The 18,449-nt window shown below is 49.6% G+C and overlaps 1 long non-coding RNA gene across 2 annotated transcripts in view; it reads right to left on the bottom strand.

Moving 5' to 3' along the window:
* Window positions 1-7,736: 7,736 nt before the first annotated feature.
* LOC149467311 (uncharacterized) overlaps window positions 7,737-18,449 on the bottom strand; it is a 39,852-nt gene continuing 29,139 nt past the window's right edge. For both annotated transcript variants that reach the window (XR_016311968.1, XR_016311967.1), the window contains 2 exons: window positions 13,740-13,976; window positions 7,737-7,896 (listed from right to left, as the gene is read on the bottom strand). This is a non-coding gene — a long non-coding RNA (uncharacterized LOC149467311). The remainder of the gene's footprint in view (window positions 7,897-13,739; window positions 13,977-18,449) is intronic.

Consider the following 18,449-nt stretch of genomic DNA (forward strand, 5'->3'; position numbering starts at 1 on the left):
AGCTCTGCATTGATTAAAGAAGGGAAATGTGTCGGGACATTACAGGTGAGCATTGCTGACCACTGCATCACCCACCATAAGATAACAGCAACAACCATGTCAAGTCTGTTCTCTGTTTTGTGAATGAAAAGGGTTGTTCTTATGTAGATCTTAGTAAACAAGTCTGGAGAGGAAGATGGAAGGTTCTAGGATGAGGCTTATTACAATCAGGCATCTAACACTAAGAATACGATGACTAGCATGGAGTAGGTTAGCGTAGTGTAGTTTAGTGTAGGTCCTGCCCTGAAAGAGTCTACCTTGTCGTGGTGGGCAGGCTTGTCATCTTTTGGTTACAAATGTCAAAACTGGAGAAAGAATGTATTGTCTCCGGGCAGTTTCATTTTTGACCATGGGATTCAACTAAAAGACTCCTAAGATTTCATATAGGCAGATCAGAAAAAAGTGTGACCAGGGGTCTGACGAAGGGCGGCAAAAACAGCAAATCCCCAAAATTAAGCAAGTGCAGCACCACCCATAAATGAACATAATTAACAATGTGTCTCATTTATAAAATCGTACAACAATAAAGTTCTGTGACTATTTGTAAAACTGTAATGTAACAATGTGAATAAATGCAATAAAGAAAAAAAAATTACTAAAAATGAAAATAAAAATAATAATTAAAAAATATATTATTAATATATATATTTTAAAGTTTTTTTTATCATTTTAATCTTAATTTATTTTTTTCCTTTATTGCATGTATTTATATTGTCATGTTACATTGTTACGAATAGTCATAGAACCTAAGGCCTTGTTCGTGCCATTTTTTTCTGTATACCTTTCTGAGTTTTTCTGCATACGTTCTGCAAGGGTACAAAGAAAACAATAGTTCTCAATGTGCCCTATTCCCTGTATAAAACTCACTGATATGCGTATGAAAACAGATGTAAATTTGTGCTCTGCGAGTGAAATCTTTTCCATCAGTTTTTCTGCACGTATAGTGTGAACGAGGCCTAACTTGTATGATTTTATTAATGAGACACATTGTTAATTATGCTGATTTATGGGTAGCACTGATTTTAGCTTTAATAACTGTTGATCCTTCAGTTGAGAGGAGATACACGTTTTTTGGTGTAAGCAGCTTCCTTAATTAGGATACCTATACCACATAATAGGCACGGGATACCTATTGCTCGCCCGCCCGGCAGTGTCATTCAGTCACAGAATTCTGTGAATGGGAAACTACACTCTCGGCTTGTAGTCCTCAGTGAACTACCACAGCACTGTTGAGCACTGTGATAGTTCGTTGTCTCTTCCCGTCAGTGTGTATCTGCTTGCCCGTACGGAGTAAAAGCACACATCCACTGACAAGTCTGCAGAAGTCCTGCATAGCACCCACGATCTGCTGATTGCAGGAGCGATGCTTTCTAATAAATGCACATTTTCTTACCTGCAAAAAGATGTACATGTATTATTTATTTATTTTTTTTTTAGAGGTGAACTTATCCTTTAAAACTAGCTATAAAATGGGACAGTTGCCATTTTTGTAAACATAAGAAACAGGCACAACAATGAGTCACATAGAGGCATGGTGAGGGGTGCGGCAATGAGGCCACTGTGTACAAACTGTGGACACCCTGTCCTCAGTGCATACTGAGCTCCTGAGCCGCACAGTGCCATTGGTTGGTAAGATGCTGTTAGGTGTGCAGTAGGCAGTGCCTTAGCAAATAATTACGCATCCCTCGCCGCATTCAGCTGATGATTGGAATGTTCCCCAGCCTACAATTGAATGTAAACAAAGGGTTGGGGTGCTGGGGATGCTGACTGATGTCATTGTTCAAAAAGTGCCATAGCCATATTTGGTTTATTACATCAGCCGGCATTCTTAGCCCCTTCATTTACAATCAGCTGTCACCTGGAGAATCTCCTGGTTGTCAGCTGAATGGAGCCAGAGATGCATCCTTGGTTGCTAGGATAGCAGCAGCCTCCAGCATTCTAGCAACCAGCAAGCCCTAAGGAGGAAGCGTAACATTCACAACAGCTTTGCAGCGCAAACATGGTCTGGCCTGTCTCTGTACACCAAATTGGAGGTGGTTTTAATTACCTCCTGTTACGTTATCTACAAACTGTCAGTAATTCTTACATTTGAAAATTCCCAAAATAGGAACTACCCAAGTCTGTTGCATGTTTTGGAACTTTACGAGCAAGGCTTTCCTTAATTATGTGCAGATGATTTAAAGGCAATCTGGATCTCCCCAATGTGCCTAACATTGATGTCAGTGGGAAAATAATTCCTCATACATTGATGTCAGTTAAAATATAATGCCTGCTTGTACATGTGACTTACATCGATGTCACTGGGAATATAATGCTCTCAAGTTGCTGTAGATGGGAAAATAATTCCTGTTTCACTGGTGTCAGTGTGTTGCTACATAAGTGTACAGACGGTGGGAAGGGGTTTATTTGGTGTGGATGGGAAACCTCACATCGGAAGGAAGACCACATGAAATCACCACACACTGACAGCACAGCAATGAAGAACTCCCTTTAACACGTGTGTGCGTGTGCGTGTGCGTGCGTGTATATAACAAGTTTACTGCTACTTTAAATTGGTAAAGATTGTAAAATAATGCCCTTTATACTTTTTAACGGGAGCATTAGCATCGAGGTAAAACAGACGTTGAAGCCTCCTATTCTAGTCTATGGTGCCACTCCGCAAACGCGCGACTGGCATTTGCGGTGCGATTGCGGGGTGTTTGCGGAGCGGTAATACCATTCAAACTTCATTATAGGCGTTTGTGGGGCATTTTTAATGCTCGGAAAAACCTAGCAACCGCCGCTAAACCGCGCATGCGGCATTTTCCGAGCGTTAAAAACACTCCGCAAACGCCGGACCAACACATGCCAAACGCTATATGGGCATTTGGCAAGCGTTGGTAAAACAGTCAAGTGTGAACGAGCCTTAAATTGGAGTCAAAAATAATTTCCATTACACTGGTGTCATTAGGAAAATGATTTCTCTTTTCTTTTGTTAGTTCATCCTGGGACAAATCGGTTCAATCTCAGGACAAACTGATGCACCTGTCACCAAACACCAGGTTTTCTCTGGCCTGGTGGATCATCATTCAAGCTTTGTTGGGAAAATCCTTCCTATTGATCTCTTAAAAGATCCTCACAATGGAAGCAAGTCATAGGTTAGATTCCCTATGAAATTGTTATTGCGATCTGTGTTCCCCCTGGGGAGATTCACCTTCTATGTCCTGGTAACAGTAAGTGACATATAATGAGGGATTAAATGGAGTTAACTGTATCTATAGCCAAATCGTTTTCACTTTTGGATAGAGTAGAACAAATGTCTGCATTGGAGGACTTCTCTATTCCTTTTCTGGGAACAGCTTTACAATTTTACATTTCTCATAATGTTCTGCTTCAGTGACAACAGCCATCAAGAAAAATAGAGACTCTCCCCAGTGCGAAAAAAAAAACAATAAAACACAACAGGGGCGCCGATCCTTCCCACTTAACCAAGAACAGAAAAAAAAGTTTTGGCTATGCATACAGGTTACGTGTTCTGGTGAGGAATGTCTACGAGGGAATTTCCTGGCAAAGGCTCCAGGAGGGTTAATGTTCTGATTTTGGTTGCAGGGATTGGACTGTGTTCGTGTTGGGGGGTGGTGAGGAGCCAGGGGTGTATCTGCCATGAGGCAAACAAGGCGTTTGTCTAGGGTGGCAGTTTACAGGGGGGCGGCACGCCCCCCAGGCAGAAGGGACACTGTGTGTGTCAGCAACAGTGCTGCCATGGGTGAGTGTACAGCCAAGCCGACACACAAGGAGGGTCACCCGGGCTAAGGGACCGGCTGCAGAGGAGAGAAGAGTGGTGGGCGGATCCCTGGTGTGCGCTCGGAGCGCGTGAGGGCGGGGCCCACTGTCAGTGTGCGCTGGGACGTGCAGGATGGCCAGAAGGTGCCAGCGGAGGAGGAAAAAGAAAAGAACGAGGTCAGGGTGTAGGAGCCCCCCGCTCTTTTGCAGCCGCCGCCGGAGATCCTGAGGGATATGGGACACAAGCGTCCCTCCTGGAGTGATCCTGACACTGTCTGGAGGAGCCCCTGCTGGACAGGTAAGAGCTTGGAGGACTGGTGCTTCCCCACTCCTGTCCCCCCGACACACAGCCCCCCACCACTTCCCTCCCCCGTATCATTGCCCCCTCTCTGTCACACTGCCCCCTGTCACGCTGCCCCCTCCTGTCACCCTTTCCCACACCTGTTCCACTTCCCCCCTCCTGTCCCCCCACATTGTCCCACTACCCCCCATCTGTCCCCACTGCCCCTCACCTGTCCCTCTGTGCTCCTCCTGTCCCACTACCCCTCACCTGTCCCTCTGCGCTCCTTCTGTCCCACTGCCCCGATGCTGTCCCATGCCTCCTGTCATGCTGCCCCCCACCTGTCCCTCTGCGCTCCTCCTGTCCCACTGCCCCGATCCTGTCCCATTCCCCCTGTCACGCTGCCCCCCACCTGTCCCTCTGAGCTCCTCCTGTCCCACTGCCACTCACCTTTCCCTCTGCGCTCCTCCTTTCCCACTGCCCCTCACCTGTCCCTCTGCGCTCCTCCTGTCGCGCTGCCCCGATGCTGTCCCATGCCCTGTCATGCTGCCCCTCACCTGTCCCTCTGTGCTCCTCCTGTCCCACTGCCACTCACCTGTCCCTCTGCGCTCATCCTGTCCCGCTGCCCCGATATTGTTCCATGCCCCGTATCACGCTGGCCCCCACCTCTCCTTTTGAGCTCCTCCTGTCCCACTACCCCTCACCTTTCCTTCTGCGCTCCTCCTGTCCCTCTGCACTCCTCCTCCTGTCCTGATCCTGTCCCATGCCCCCCGTCACGCTGCCCCTCACCTGTCCCTCTGCGCTCCTCCTGTCTCACTGCCCCTCACCTGTTCCTCTGCGCTCTTCCTATCCCGCTGCCCCGATCCTGTCCCATGCCCCCCATTTGTCCCTCTGTGCTCCTCCTCCTGTCCCACTGCACTTCTCCTGTCCCTCTGCCCCCACCTGTCTCCCCACCCATCATGCTACCCCCCATCATGCTGCCCTCCCCCTGTCATGATGCCTCCCTCTTGTCCTGCTACCCTCCTACCTGTCTCGATGGCCTACTCCCCCTTACTGCTGCCCCCCTCCTCTCCTGCTGCCCCCTTCCTGTCCTGCTGCCCCCCATCACGCTGACCCCCTCCTGTCCCACGACCCCCCCCTGCCATGTCACACTGCCCTCCATCATGCTCCTGTACTGAAGAGGTGGATCTTAAACAGCAAGGGGAGAGATAAATGTAGATGGGGGGTGCTCAATTTTAGTCTTGCCTAGGGCAGCAAAAAAGTAAAATACACTACTGTGCGGAGGGTCGATGCTGGGACTGCAGGGATGGGTCAGTATGTGGGGACTGCAGGGATGGGTCAGTATGTGGGGATTGCAGGGATGGGTCAGTATGTGGGGATTGCAGGGATGGGTCAGTATGTGGGGATTGCAGGGAAGGTTCAGTATGTGGGCATTGCAGGGATGGGTCAGTATGTAGGGATCGCAGGGATGGGTCAGTATGTGGGGATCGCAGTGATGGGTCAGTATGTGGGAATCGCAGGGATGGGTCAGTATGTGGGGATCGCAGGGAAGGGTCAGTATGTGGGGATCGCAGGGATGGGTCAGTATGTGGAGACTGCAGGGATGGGTCAGTATGTGGGGATTGCAGGGATGGGTCAGTATGTGGGGATTGCAGGGATGGGTCAGTATGTGGGGACTGCAGGGATGGGTCAGTATGTTGGGATTGCAGGGATGGGTCAGTATGTGGGGATCGCAGGGATGGGTCAGTATGTGGGGACTGCAGGGATGGGTCAGTATGTGGGGATTGCAGGGATGGGTCAGTATGTGGGGATTGCAGGGATGGGTCAGTATGTGGGGACTGCAGGGATGGGTCAGTATGTGGGGATTGCAGGGATGGGTCAGTATGTGGGGATTGCAGGGATGGGTCAGTATGTGGGGATTGCAGGGATGGGTCAGTATGTGGGGATTGCAGGGATGGGTCAGTATGTGGGGATTGCAGGGATGGGTCAGTATGTGGTGGACGGGAGAGTGAGGCAGTGTTGGGTTGGTGAGGAGGATCAGTGCTGGGATTCCAGAGATGGGTCAGTATGTGGGGATTGCAGGGATGGGTCAGTATGTGGGGATTGCAGGGATGGGTCAGTATGTGGGGATTGCAGGGAAGGGTCAGTATGTGGGCATTGCAGGGATGGGTCAGTATGTGGGGATCGCAGGGATGGGTCAGTATGTGGGGATCGCAGGGATGGGTCAGTATGTGGGGATCGCAGGGATGGGTCAGTATGTGGTGGATGGGAGGATGGGTCAGTATGTGGGGATTGCAGGGATGGGTCAGTATGTGGGGATTGCAGGGATGGGTCAGTATGTGGGGATTGCAGGGATGGATCAGTATGTGGGGATTGCAGGGATGGGTCAGTATGTGGGGATTGCAGGGATGGGTCAGTATGTGGGGACTGCAGGGATGGGTCAGTATGTGGGGATTGCAGGGATGGGTCAGTATGTGGGGATTGCAGGGATGGGTCAGTATGTGGGGATTGCAGGGATGGGTCAGTATGTGGGGATTGCAGGGATGGGTCAGTATGTGGTGGACGGGAGAGTGAGGCAGTGTTGGGTTGGTGAGGAGGATCAGTGCTGGGATTGCAGAGATGGGTCAGTATGTGGGGATTGCAGGGATGGGTCAGTATGTGGGGATTGCAGGGAAGGGTCAGTATGTGGGCATTGCAGGGATGGGTCAGTATGTGGGGATCGCAGGGATGGGTCAGTATGTGGTGGATGGGAGGATGGGTCAGTATGTGGGGATTGCAGGGATGGGTCAGTATGTGGTGGATGGGAGGATGGGTCAGTATGTGGGGATTGCAGGGATGGGTCAGTATGTGGGGATTGCAGGGATGGGTCAGTATGTGGGGATCGCAGGGATGGGTCAGTATGTGGGGATCGCAGGGAAGGGTCAGTATGTGGGGATCGCAGGGATGGGTCAGTATGTGGGGATCGCAGGGATGGGTCAGTATGTGGTGGATGGGAGGATGGGTCAGTATGTGGGGATCGCAGGGATGGGTCAGTATGTGGGGATCGCAGGGATGGGTCAGTATGTGGGGATCGCAGGGATGGGTCAGTATGTGGGGATCGCAGGGATGGGTCAGTATGTGGTGGATGGGAGGATGGGTCAGTATGTGGGGATCGCAGGGATGGGTCAGTATGTGGGGATCGCAGGGATGGGTCAGTATGTGGGGATCGCAGGCAAGGGTCAGTATGTGGGGATCGCAGGGATGGGTCAGTATGTGGGGATCGCAGGGATGGGTCAGTATGTGGGGATTGCAGGGATGGGTCAGTATGTGGGGATTGCAGGGATGGGTCAGTATGTGGGGATTGCAGGGATGGGTCAGTATGTGGGGATTGCAGGGATGGATCAGTATGTGGGGATTGCAGGGATGGGTCAGTATTTGGGGATTGCAGGGATGGGTCAGTATGTGGTGGATGGGAGGATGGGTCAGTGTTGTCTGTGATGGATACTACCAGCACTGATCTCCTGCCACTTCCAGCTCATACATGGGTATGGGGAGCCCTCTCTGTATATGGGTGACACACCATTCCTTCCCCCAGTGAGGACCCCTTTGCTCCCATCCTCACCCACCTACCTGTCTTCTGGATGAAGTACTGACAGCGCCTGCTGCTCACTGCACCCATCATCTGATACTTCATGTCCGTCCCCTCGCCCTTCACTTGCCGACATCGTTCCGCCACCTTTACGCATTTGGTGTCCATGTTGGCGGATCACGGCTCTTCCACTATGAGGCTGACGGTACTTCACGTCCAATCAGATTGCCAGCATAGGGGAGGGGCTCTGTAAGACATAAACGGTGAGTTGTATGAGGATCCGCCATCGTTAGCGCCCACCCAAGCAATCATGTGACCATCATGGTGTGGGGCGAAAGTCAGAAATGATTGAAGAGCGATCTCCACCAATCTGATCTGACAATGTGTGCTGTGCTCATACAATCCTCCACAATTTGACTTTTCTATTACATCCGGGACCACCTAGTAATGGTGGCTGTATTGTAGGCAGGTTCCCTTAATGGGACCTGGGGGGTCAGAGGTCACTGGCAATCTGCACAGGCCGGCTCCCTGCTTTGAATCTGCAGCATAGAGGAGACCCCTCTGATAAAGAACACAGACTGCCCGGAGCCTCAGCCATTTGTTATCTGATTGACCGATATGAAGCCGCCTCTACCCCTTACATGGACTGTTCCCATCGGAGTGCCCCATTACATGCATTGTTCCCATCGGTTTGCTCCTTTGCATGGACTGTTCTCATCGGAGAGCCCCCTTACATGGACTGTTCCCATCGGAGTGCCCCCTTTACATGGACTGTTCCCATCGGAGTGCCCCGTTACATGCATTGATCCCATCGGAGTGCCCCTTTACATTGACTGTTCCCATCGGAGTGCCCCTTTACATGGACTGTTCCCATCGGAGTGCCCCTTTACATGGACTGTTCACATCGGAGTGCCCCCTTTACATGGACTGTTCCCATTGGAGTGTCCCCTTACATGCACTGTTCCCATGGGAGTGCCCACTTTACATGGACTGTTCCCATGGGAGTGCCCCCTTACATGGACTGTTCCCATCGGAGTGCCCCCTTACATGGACTGTTCCCATGGGAGTGCCCCCCTTACATGCACTGATCCCATCGGAGTGCCCCCCTTACATGGACTGTTCCCATCGGAGTGCCCCCTTACATGCACTGATCCCATCGGAGTGCCCCTTTACATGGACTGTTCCCATCAAAGTGTCCCCTTACATGCACTGATCCCATCGGAGTGCCCCCTTTACATGGACTGTTCCCATCGGAGTGCCCCTTTACATGGACTGTTCACATCGGAGTGCCCCCTTTACATGGACTGTTTCCATCGTAGTGTCCCCTTACATTCACTGATCCCATCGGCTTGCCCCCTTACATTCACTGATCCCATCGAAGTGCCCCCTTTACATGGACTGTTCCCATCGGAGTGTCCCCTTACATGGACTGTTCCCATCGGAGTGCCCCCTTACATGGACTGTTCCCATCGGAGTGCCCCCTTACATGCACTGATCCCATCGGAGTGCCCCCTTACATGCACTGATCCCATCGGAGTGCCCCCCTTACATGGACTGTTCCCATCGGAGTGCCCCCTTACATGCACTGTTCCCATCGGAGTGCCCCCTTACATGCACTAATCCCATCGGAGTGCCCCGTTACATGGACTGTTCCCATCGGAGTGTCCGTTTACATGGACTGTTCCCATCGGAGTGCCCCCTTACATGGACTGTTCCCATCGGAGTGCCCCCTTTACATGCACTGATCCCATCGAAGTGCCCCTTACATGGACTGATCCCATCGGAGTGCCCCCTTACATGGACTGTTCCCATCGGAGTGCCCCCTTACATGGACTGTTCCCATCGGAGTGCCCCCTTACATGGACTGTTCCCATCGGAGTGCCCCCTTACATGGACTGTTCCCATCGGAGTGCCCCATTACATGCACTGTTCCCATCGGAGTGCCCCCTTACATGGACTGTTGCCATCGGAGTGCCCCCTTACATGGACTGTTCCCATCGGAGTGCCCCCTTACATGGACTGTTCCCATCGGAGTGCCCCCTTACATGGACTGTTCCCATCACCATCAGCACCGTGCAGGCAGCTGCTCCAAGCACAGCGCCAGTCTCCTAGCAACCGATGTAAACACTACAGAACAGATCACACACATTTCTTTTTCACGCTCCTCAGCTCCGCCTCATAGCTGCTCAAAGTTGCTCCGCCCCTTTCTTACTGCATCATTGGAGGGAGGAGACTAGACTGAGGCGGGGCTCTATTCAGACAAGTCTGGCTGCAGAATTTGAGAGGAAACACATGACCTCCACTCCGCCCCTTTTTTAATGAACTTTAATGAACTAACAAATATTCAGAAGCTACAGAGTGGAGCTCCACTTGACAGGAAACGTGACCTCCAAAATGGAGTTCCATTCTGCAGCCAGACTTCTCAGTTTCTGTACAAATCTACACAGGAAATATGTGACATCCACTTCATTGAGCTGCGATTGTTGGTTGTTTATTGAATTAAAGTTCAATAAACAAAAAGAAAAAAAAAGGAGACCTGAACTAAAGATGGAGTGCAGGCCACATGTCCTATCTAGAGTGGAGCTCCATTTTGCTCCTAGGCCCCTCCCCTCCGCTCATCTCCTGGAAGGCACAGCGTCGGTCTCCTAGCAACCTAAGTAGTCTACGATCCTACCCGCGCTCCTCAGCCCCGCCTCCTGGCTAATTGTACCGCAGCGCCCCCTTTGGACGTTTCCAAAGGGGGAGGAGTCTAGACTGTGAGGAAGCTCTGCTCAGAAAGCAAGGACACTCTGGAGAGGACCGTCCAATCATCTCTGGGACAGACTGGGGGGGGGGGGGGGGGCAGGTGACATAAAGGGACACTCCGATGAGAACAATACATGCATGGGGCACTCCGATGAGAACAGTCCATGTAAAGGGGGCACTCCGATGAGATCAGTCCATGTGAGGGGGCCACTCCGATGGGAACAGTCCATGTGAGGGGGCACTCCGATGGGATCAGTCCATGTGAGGGGGCACTCCGATGGGAAACAGTCCATGTGAGGGGGCACTCCAATGGGAAACACTGCATGTAAAGGGGCAATCCGATGGGAACACTGCATGTAAGGGGGCACTCCGATGAGAACACTGCATGTTAGGGGGCACTCCTATGGGAACAGTCCATGTAAGGGGGCACTCCGATGGGAACAGTCCATGTAAGGGGGCACTCCGATGGGAACAGTCCATGCAGAGGAGCAAACCGATGGGAACAATGCATGTAAAAAGGCACTCCAATCGGAACAGTCCATGTAAGGGGTAGGAGCGGTTTCATGTCGGTCAATCAGATAACAAATGGCTGAGGGTTCGGGCAGTCCTGTGTTTTTTATCAGAAGGGTCCACCTCTATGCTGCAGATTCAAAGCAGGGAGCCGGCCTGTGCAGATTGCCAGTGACCTCTGACCCCCCAGGTCCCATTAAGGGAACCTGCCTACAATACAGCCGCCATTACTAGGTGGTCCCGGATGTAATAGAAAGGTTTCCTCATGGCAGATACACCCCTGCCTCCTCACCAACCCCCAACACTAACACAGTCCCATCCCTGCAACCAAAATCCCTCATTATATGTCACTTACTGTTACCAGGACATAGAAGGTGAATCTCCCCAGGTGGTGGAACGATGTCGGCAAGTGAAGGGCGAGGGGGACGGACATGAAGTATCTGATGATGGGTGCAGTGAGCAGCAGGCGCTGTCAGTACTTCATCCAGAAGACAGGTAGGTGGGTGAGGATGGGAGCAAAGGGGTCCTCACTGTGGGAAGAAATGGTGTGTCGCCCATATACAGAGAGGGCTCCCCATACCCATGTATGAGCTGGAAGTGGCAGGAGATCAGTGCTGGTAGTATCCATCACAGACAACACTGACCCATCCTCCCATCCACCACATACTGACCCATCCCTGCAATCCCCACATACTGACCCATCCCTGCAATCCCCACATACTGACCCATCCCTGCAATCCCCACATACTGACCCATCCCTGCAATCCCCACATACTGACCCATCCCTGCGATCCCCACATACTGACCCTCCCTGCGATCCCCACATACTGACCCATCCCTGCGATCCCCACATACTGACCCATCCTCCCATCCACCACATACTGACCCATCCCTGCGATCCCCACATACTGACCCTTCCCTGCGATCCCCCACACACTGACCCATCCCTGCGATCCCCACACACTGACCCATCCCTGCGATCCCACACACACTGACCCATCCCAGCAATCCCCACACACTGACCCATCCCTGCAGTCCCCACACACTGACCCATCCCTACAGTCCCCCACACACTGACCCATCCCTGCAGTCCCCCACACACTGACCCATCCCTGCGATCCCCACACACTGACCCATCCCTGCGATCCCCACACACTGACCCATCCCTGCAATCCCCACACACTGACCCATCCCTGCAGTCCCCACACACTGACCCATCCCTGCAGTCCCCACACACTGGACCCATCCCCTGCAGTCCCCCACATACTGACCCATCCCTGCAGTCCCCACATACTGACCCATCCCTGCAGTCCCCACATACTGACCCATCCCTGCGATCCCCACATACTGACCCATCCCTGCGATCCCCACATACTGACCCATCCCTGCGATCCCCACATACTGACCCATCCCTGCGATCCCCACATACTGACCCATCCCTCCGATCCCCACATACTGACCCATCCCTGAAGTCCCCACATACTCACCCATCCCTGCAGTCCCAGAATCGTCCCTCCGCACAGTAGTGTATTTTACTTTTTGCTGCCCTAGGCAAGACTAAAATCGACCACCCCCCATCTACATTTATCTCTCTCCTTGCTGTTTAAGTTCCACTTCTTCAGTACAGGAGCATGATGGAGGGCAGTGTGACATGGCAGGGGGAGGTCGTGGGACAGGAGGGGGTCAGCGTGATGGGGGGCAGCAGGACAGGAAGGAGGCAGCAGGAGAGGAGGGGGGCAGCAGGAAGGGGGAGATCAGGACAGGAGTAGGCCATCGAGACAGGTAGGAGGGTTGCAGGACAAGAGGGAGGCATCATGACAGGGGGAGGGCAGCATGATGGGGGGCAGCGTGATGGGTGGGGAGACAGGTGGGGGCAGAGGGACAGTAGGAGTGCAGTGGGACAGGAGGAGGAGCACAGAGGGACAGGTGGGGGGCATGGGACAGGAGGAGTGCAGAGGAACAGGTGAGGGGCAGTGGGACAGGAGAAGCACAGAGGGACAGGTGGCAGGCAGCGTGACGGGGGACATGGGACAGGATCGGGACAGGAGGAGGAGCACAGAAGGACAGGTGAGGGGTAGTGGGACAGGAGGAGCGCAGAGGGACAGGTGGGGGGCAGCATGACGGGGGCATGGGACAGGATCGGGGCAGCGGGACAGGAGGAGCGCAGAGCGACAGGTGGGGGGCAGCATGACGGGGGCATGGGACAGGATCGGGGCAGCGGGACAGGAGGAGCGCTGAGGGACAGGTAAGGGGCAGTGGGAAAGGAGGAGCGCAGAGGGACAGGTGAGTGGCAGTGGGACAGGAGGAGCGCAGAGAGACAGGTGGGGGGTAGCGTGACAGGGGGCATGGGACAGGAGGAGCGCAGAAGGACAGGTGAGGGGCAGTGGGACAGGAGGGGCACAGAGGGACAGGTGAGTGGCAGTGGGACAGGAGGAGCGCAGAGGGACAGTTGGGGGGCAGCATGACGGGGGCATGGGACAGGATCGGGACAGGAGGACAGCACGTCCCAGCGCACACTGACAGTGGGCCCCGCCCTCACGCGCTCCGAGCGCACACCAGGGATCCGCCCACCACTCTGCTCTCCTCTGCAGCCGGTCCCTTAGCCCGGGTGACCCTCCTTGTGTGTCGGCTTGGCTGTACACTCACCCATGGCAGCCCTGTTGCTGACACACAGTGTCCCTTTTGCCTGGGGGGCGTGCCGCCCCCTCGTAAACTGCCATCCTAGGCAAACGCCTTGTTTGCCTCATGGCAGATACACCCCTGCCTCCTCACTACCCCCCAACACTAACACAGTCCCAGCCCTGCAACCAAAATCCCTCATTATATGTCACTTACTGTTACCAGGACATAGAAGGTGAATGTCCTCAGGGGAAACACAGATCGCAATAACAATTTCATAGGGAATCTAACCCATGACTTGCTTCCATTGTGAGGATCTTTTAAGAGATCAATAGGAAGGATTTTCCCAACTCCAAAGCTTGAATGATGATCCACCAGGCCAGAGAAAACCTGGTGTTTGGTGACAGGTGCATCAGTTTGTCCCGAGATTGAACCGATTTGTCCCAGGATGAACTAACAAAAGAAAAGAGAAATCATTTTCCTAATGACACCAGTGTAATGGAAATTATTTTTGACTCCAATTTTAGGGCTCATTCACACTTGACTGTTTTACTAACGCTTGCCAAACGCCCATATAGCGTTTGGCAAGCGTTGGTCCGGCGTTTGCGGAGCGTTTTTTAACGCTCGGCAAATGCCTCATGCGCGGTTTAGCGGCGGTTGCTAGGCGTTTGCCGAGCATTAAAAATGCCCCACAAACACCTATAATGAAGTTTGAATAGTGTGACCGCTCCGCAAACGCCCCGCAACCGCACCGCAATTGCCAATCAGGCGTTTGCGGAGCGGCAACATAGACTAGAATAGGAGGCTTCAACGCCTCCTGACTCGACCAGAGGCGTCCGTTTTGCCTCAATGCTAACGCTCCCGTTAGAACAGCACCATGTGCTGCAATGTGCAGAATTGTCCGAGGCGTTTGGGAAGCGGTAAAAACGCTTCCCAAACGCCTCTCTTCCGCCTGCACACAACGCTAGTGTGAACGTAGCCTTACTGGCAATTTTTCCACTGACATCCACGTATGTGAAAAATTTTACCAAAGGGATGCTCACATAAGGGGAATTATTTTCCCACTGACACCAATGTATCTATTTTTTTTTTTTTTTGCACACTGTCACTGGTATGTTGGTGGGGAATAGTTTTCCCATTGACACCAGTATAAAGGGCATTATTTTACAATCTTTACCAATTTAAAGTAGCAGTAAACTTGTTATATACACGCACGCACGCACACGTGTTAAAGGGAGTTCTTCGTTGCTGTGCTGTCAGTGTGTGGTGATTTCATGTGGTCTTCCTTCCAATGTGAGGTTTCCCATCCACACCAAATAAACCCCTTCCCACCGTCTGTACACTTATGTAGCAACACACTGACACCAGTGAAACAGGAATTATTTTCCCATCTACAGCAACTTGAGAGCATTATATTCCCAGTGACATCGATGTAAGTCACATGTACAAGCAGGCATTATATTTTAACCGACATCAATGTATGAGGAATTATTTTCCCACTGACATCAATGTTAGGCACATTGGGGAGATCCAGATTGCCTTTAAATCATCTGCACATAATTAAGGAAAGCCTTGCTCGTAAAGTTCCAAAACATGCAACAGACTTGGGTAGTTCCTATTTTGGGAATTTTCAAATGTAAGAATTACTGACAGTTTGTAGATAAGGTAACAGGAGGTAATTAAAACCACCTCCAATTTGGTGTACAGAGACAGGCCAGACCATGTTTGCGCTGCAAAGCTGTTGTGGATGTTACGCTTCCTCCTTAGGGCTTGCTGGTTGCTAGAATGCTGGAGGCTGCTGCTATCCTAGCAACCAAGGATGCATCTCTGGCTCCATTCAGCTGACAACCAGGAGATTCTCCAGGTGACAGCTGATTGTAAATGAAGGGGCTAAGAATGCCGGCTGATGTAATAAACTAAATATGGCTATGGCACTTTTTGAACAATGACATCAGTCAGCATCCCCAGCACTCCAACCCTTTGTTTACATTCAATTGTAGGCTGGGGAACATTCCAATCATCAGCTGAATGGGGCGAGGGATGCGTAATTATTTGCTAAGGCACTGCCTACTGCACACCTAACAGCATCTTACCAACCAATGGCACTGTGCGGCTCAGGAGCTCAGTATGGACTGAGGACAGGGTGTCCACAGTTTGTACACTGTGGCCTCATTGCTGCACCCCTCACGATGCCTCTATGTGACACATTGTTGTGCCTGTTTCTTACGTTTACAAAAATGGCAACTATCCCATTTTATAGCTAGTTTTAAAGAATAAGTTCACCTATAAAAAAAAAAAATAAATAAATAATACATGCACATCTTTTTGCAGGTAAGAAAATGTGCATTTATTAGAAAGCATTGCTCCTGCAATCAGCAGATCGCGGGTGCTATGCAGGACTTCTGCAGACTTGTCAGTGTATGTGTGCTTTTACTCTGTACGGGCAAGGAGATACACACTGACGGGAAGAGACAATGAACTACCACAGTGCTCAACAGTGCTGTGGTAGTTCACTGAGGACTACAAGCCGAGAGTGTCATTTCCCATTCATAGAATTCTGTGACTGAATGACACTGCCGGGCGGGCGAGCAATAGGTATCCCGTGCCTATTATGTGGTATAGGTATCCTAATTAAGGAAGCTGCTTACACCAAAAAACGTGTATCTCCTCTCAACTGAAGGATCAACAGTTATTAAAGCTAAAATCAGTGCTACCCATAAATCAGCATAATTAACAATGTGTCTCATTAATAAAATCATACAAGTTAGGCCTCGTTCACACTATACGTGCAGAAAAACTGATGGAAAAGATTTCACTCGCAGAGCACAAGTTTACGTCTGCTTTCATACGCATATCTGTGCGTTTTATACATTTATTTATGCATTTATTATGGGTCTTCCCGGTGGTTTCATTAAGTTCTTGTGAATCTTAGGTAATTGGTATATAACTGGAGTAACAGGTGCGTTCGGTACTAAATATTTTGCCTCTCTCTTATTCAAAAAACCTTCTTTTTCACCTTTTTTCACTATTTTCACAAGTTTATTTTTATAGCTTTTTATAGGGTTACCCTTAAGTAATTCATAAGTACTCCTATCACCCACCAATCTATTGAGTTCCTCATAGTAATCCTTCTTATTCAACACTACAACACCTCCCCCTTTGTCCGCTGAGGAACTCAATAGATTGGTGGGTGATACGAGTTATACACCAATTATATACCAATTACCTAAGATTCACAAGAACTTAATGAAACCACCGGGAAGACCCATAATAAATGGGATCGATTCACTTTTCTCTAGGCTGGGGGAGTATGTGGATAAATTCCTACAGCCTATAGTTTCGGTCTTTCCATCGTATTTGAAGGATAGTGGTGATTTAATTTCAGTTTTAAAACAAGTAAGAATAGAAGGTAATTGTGTCATGGCAAGTGTAGATGTTAATGCATTATATACAAATATTAGACATGCTGATGCTTTAAGAGCGGTAAAATGGTCATTAAAGAAAAAATCAGGGTTAAAAGCTGAACAAATTAAATATCTTCTTGAATGTCTGGATTTAGCAATGTCGAATAACTATTTTTGGCATTTGAATAGTTATTACAGACAGTGCACCGGGGTGGCAATGGGAGCGAAGTATGCTCCATCAGTAGCTAATCTTTTTATGAGTATGTGGGAAGATAAAGCAATTTTTGAAAAGAAAAATCATAAGTTATTGCTCTATAAAAGATTTATAGACGATATAGTGATAATCTGGAAGGGTACAAAGGAAGAACTGGAGGATTACATTCATGAAATGGGGTGTAATCCTTATAATATATCCTTTACAAACTATATTAGTACAGAAGCGATTAATTTCTTGGACTTAACTATCTACAAACAAGGAGATTCGTTTTATACTAAGACTCATTTCAAAGAAGTCGATAGAAATGCATACATCCCCACACATAGTTGCCACCATAGGAATTGGCTAAGATCCATCCCTAAAAGCCAATTGATAAGACTGAAACGTAATTGTGATGATAAGGAGATCTTTCATAAGCAAGCAGATACTTTGTTAGAGAGATTTAGGGAGAAAGGTTATAAAGAGGAGATATTAACAGGTGCAGTTAACCAGGTAAGTAAAATCAGAAGAGAAGATTTGTTAAATAAAATAAAGAAAGAAAATAGAAGAGGGGAATTATCCTTTATAACGGGATATTCGAATCAGCATAAGGCTTTTGAAAATATAATACGAAAACACTGGCAGATTTTAAAAAGGGATGAGGTTCTTCATGACCTATTACCTAAGAAACCTTCATTTGTTTATAGAAAACCACCTACACTTAGATTAAAATTAGCAAAAAATGTTCCAGATATTCCAAAGAAAAAGGCGACTTTTCTTGATAGTGTGGGGTTTTTTAAATGTAAAAGATGTTTGGTATGTAAAACAATGAAAGGAGATAATATCAGAAGGTACGATACGTTTTATTCTTGTTCAAATGGTTCCTCTTACAAGATAAAAAACTTTATATCATGTGATAGCTCGTTTGTCACCTATGTGTTAGAATGTCCATGTCATCTTCAATACGTAGGGAGAACATCTAGAAAATTGTCAGTGAGATTAGGGGAACATATTAGAAATATTAAAAAAGGTTATAAGTATCATAGTCTTTCCCATCATTTTAGAATGTATCATAATAGGGACCCATCTTGTTTGAAATTCTGTGGGATTGATCGAGTTTTAGCACCTTGGAGGGGAGGAGATAGGGTCAAGTCCATCTCACAGAATGAAACGAGATGGATCCTAAAATTGGGTTCCTTGTTGCCCAGGGGGTTAAATTCAGATATAGATATCAACTGTTTCCTGTCAGATTGGTAAGAGTAGAGAATTTAGTGTTTAAAGACTGCTATATATTTTATATTGTTTATTTTATTTTTGATTTTTATG

This window comes from Staurois parvus, unplaced genomic scaffold (assembly GCF_062004578.1).
Source record: "Staurois parvus isolate SC_StPar_1 unplaced genomic scaffold, SC_StPar_1.0 ptg000116l, whole genome shotgun sequence".
In the NCBI taxonomy this organism is placed as follows: Eukaryota; Metazoa; Chordata; class Amphibia; order Anura; family Ranidae; genus Staurois; species Staurois parvus.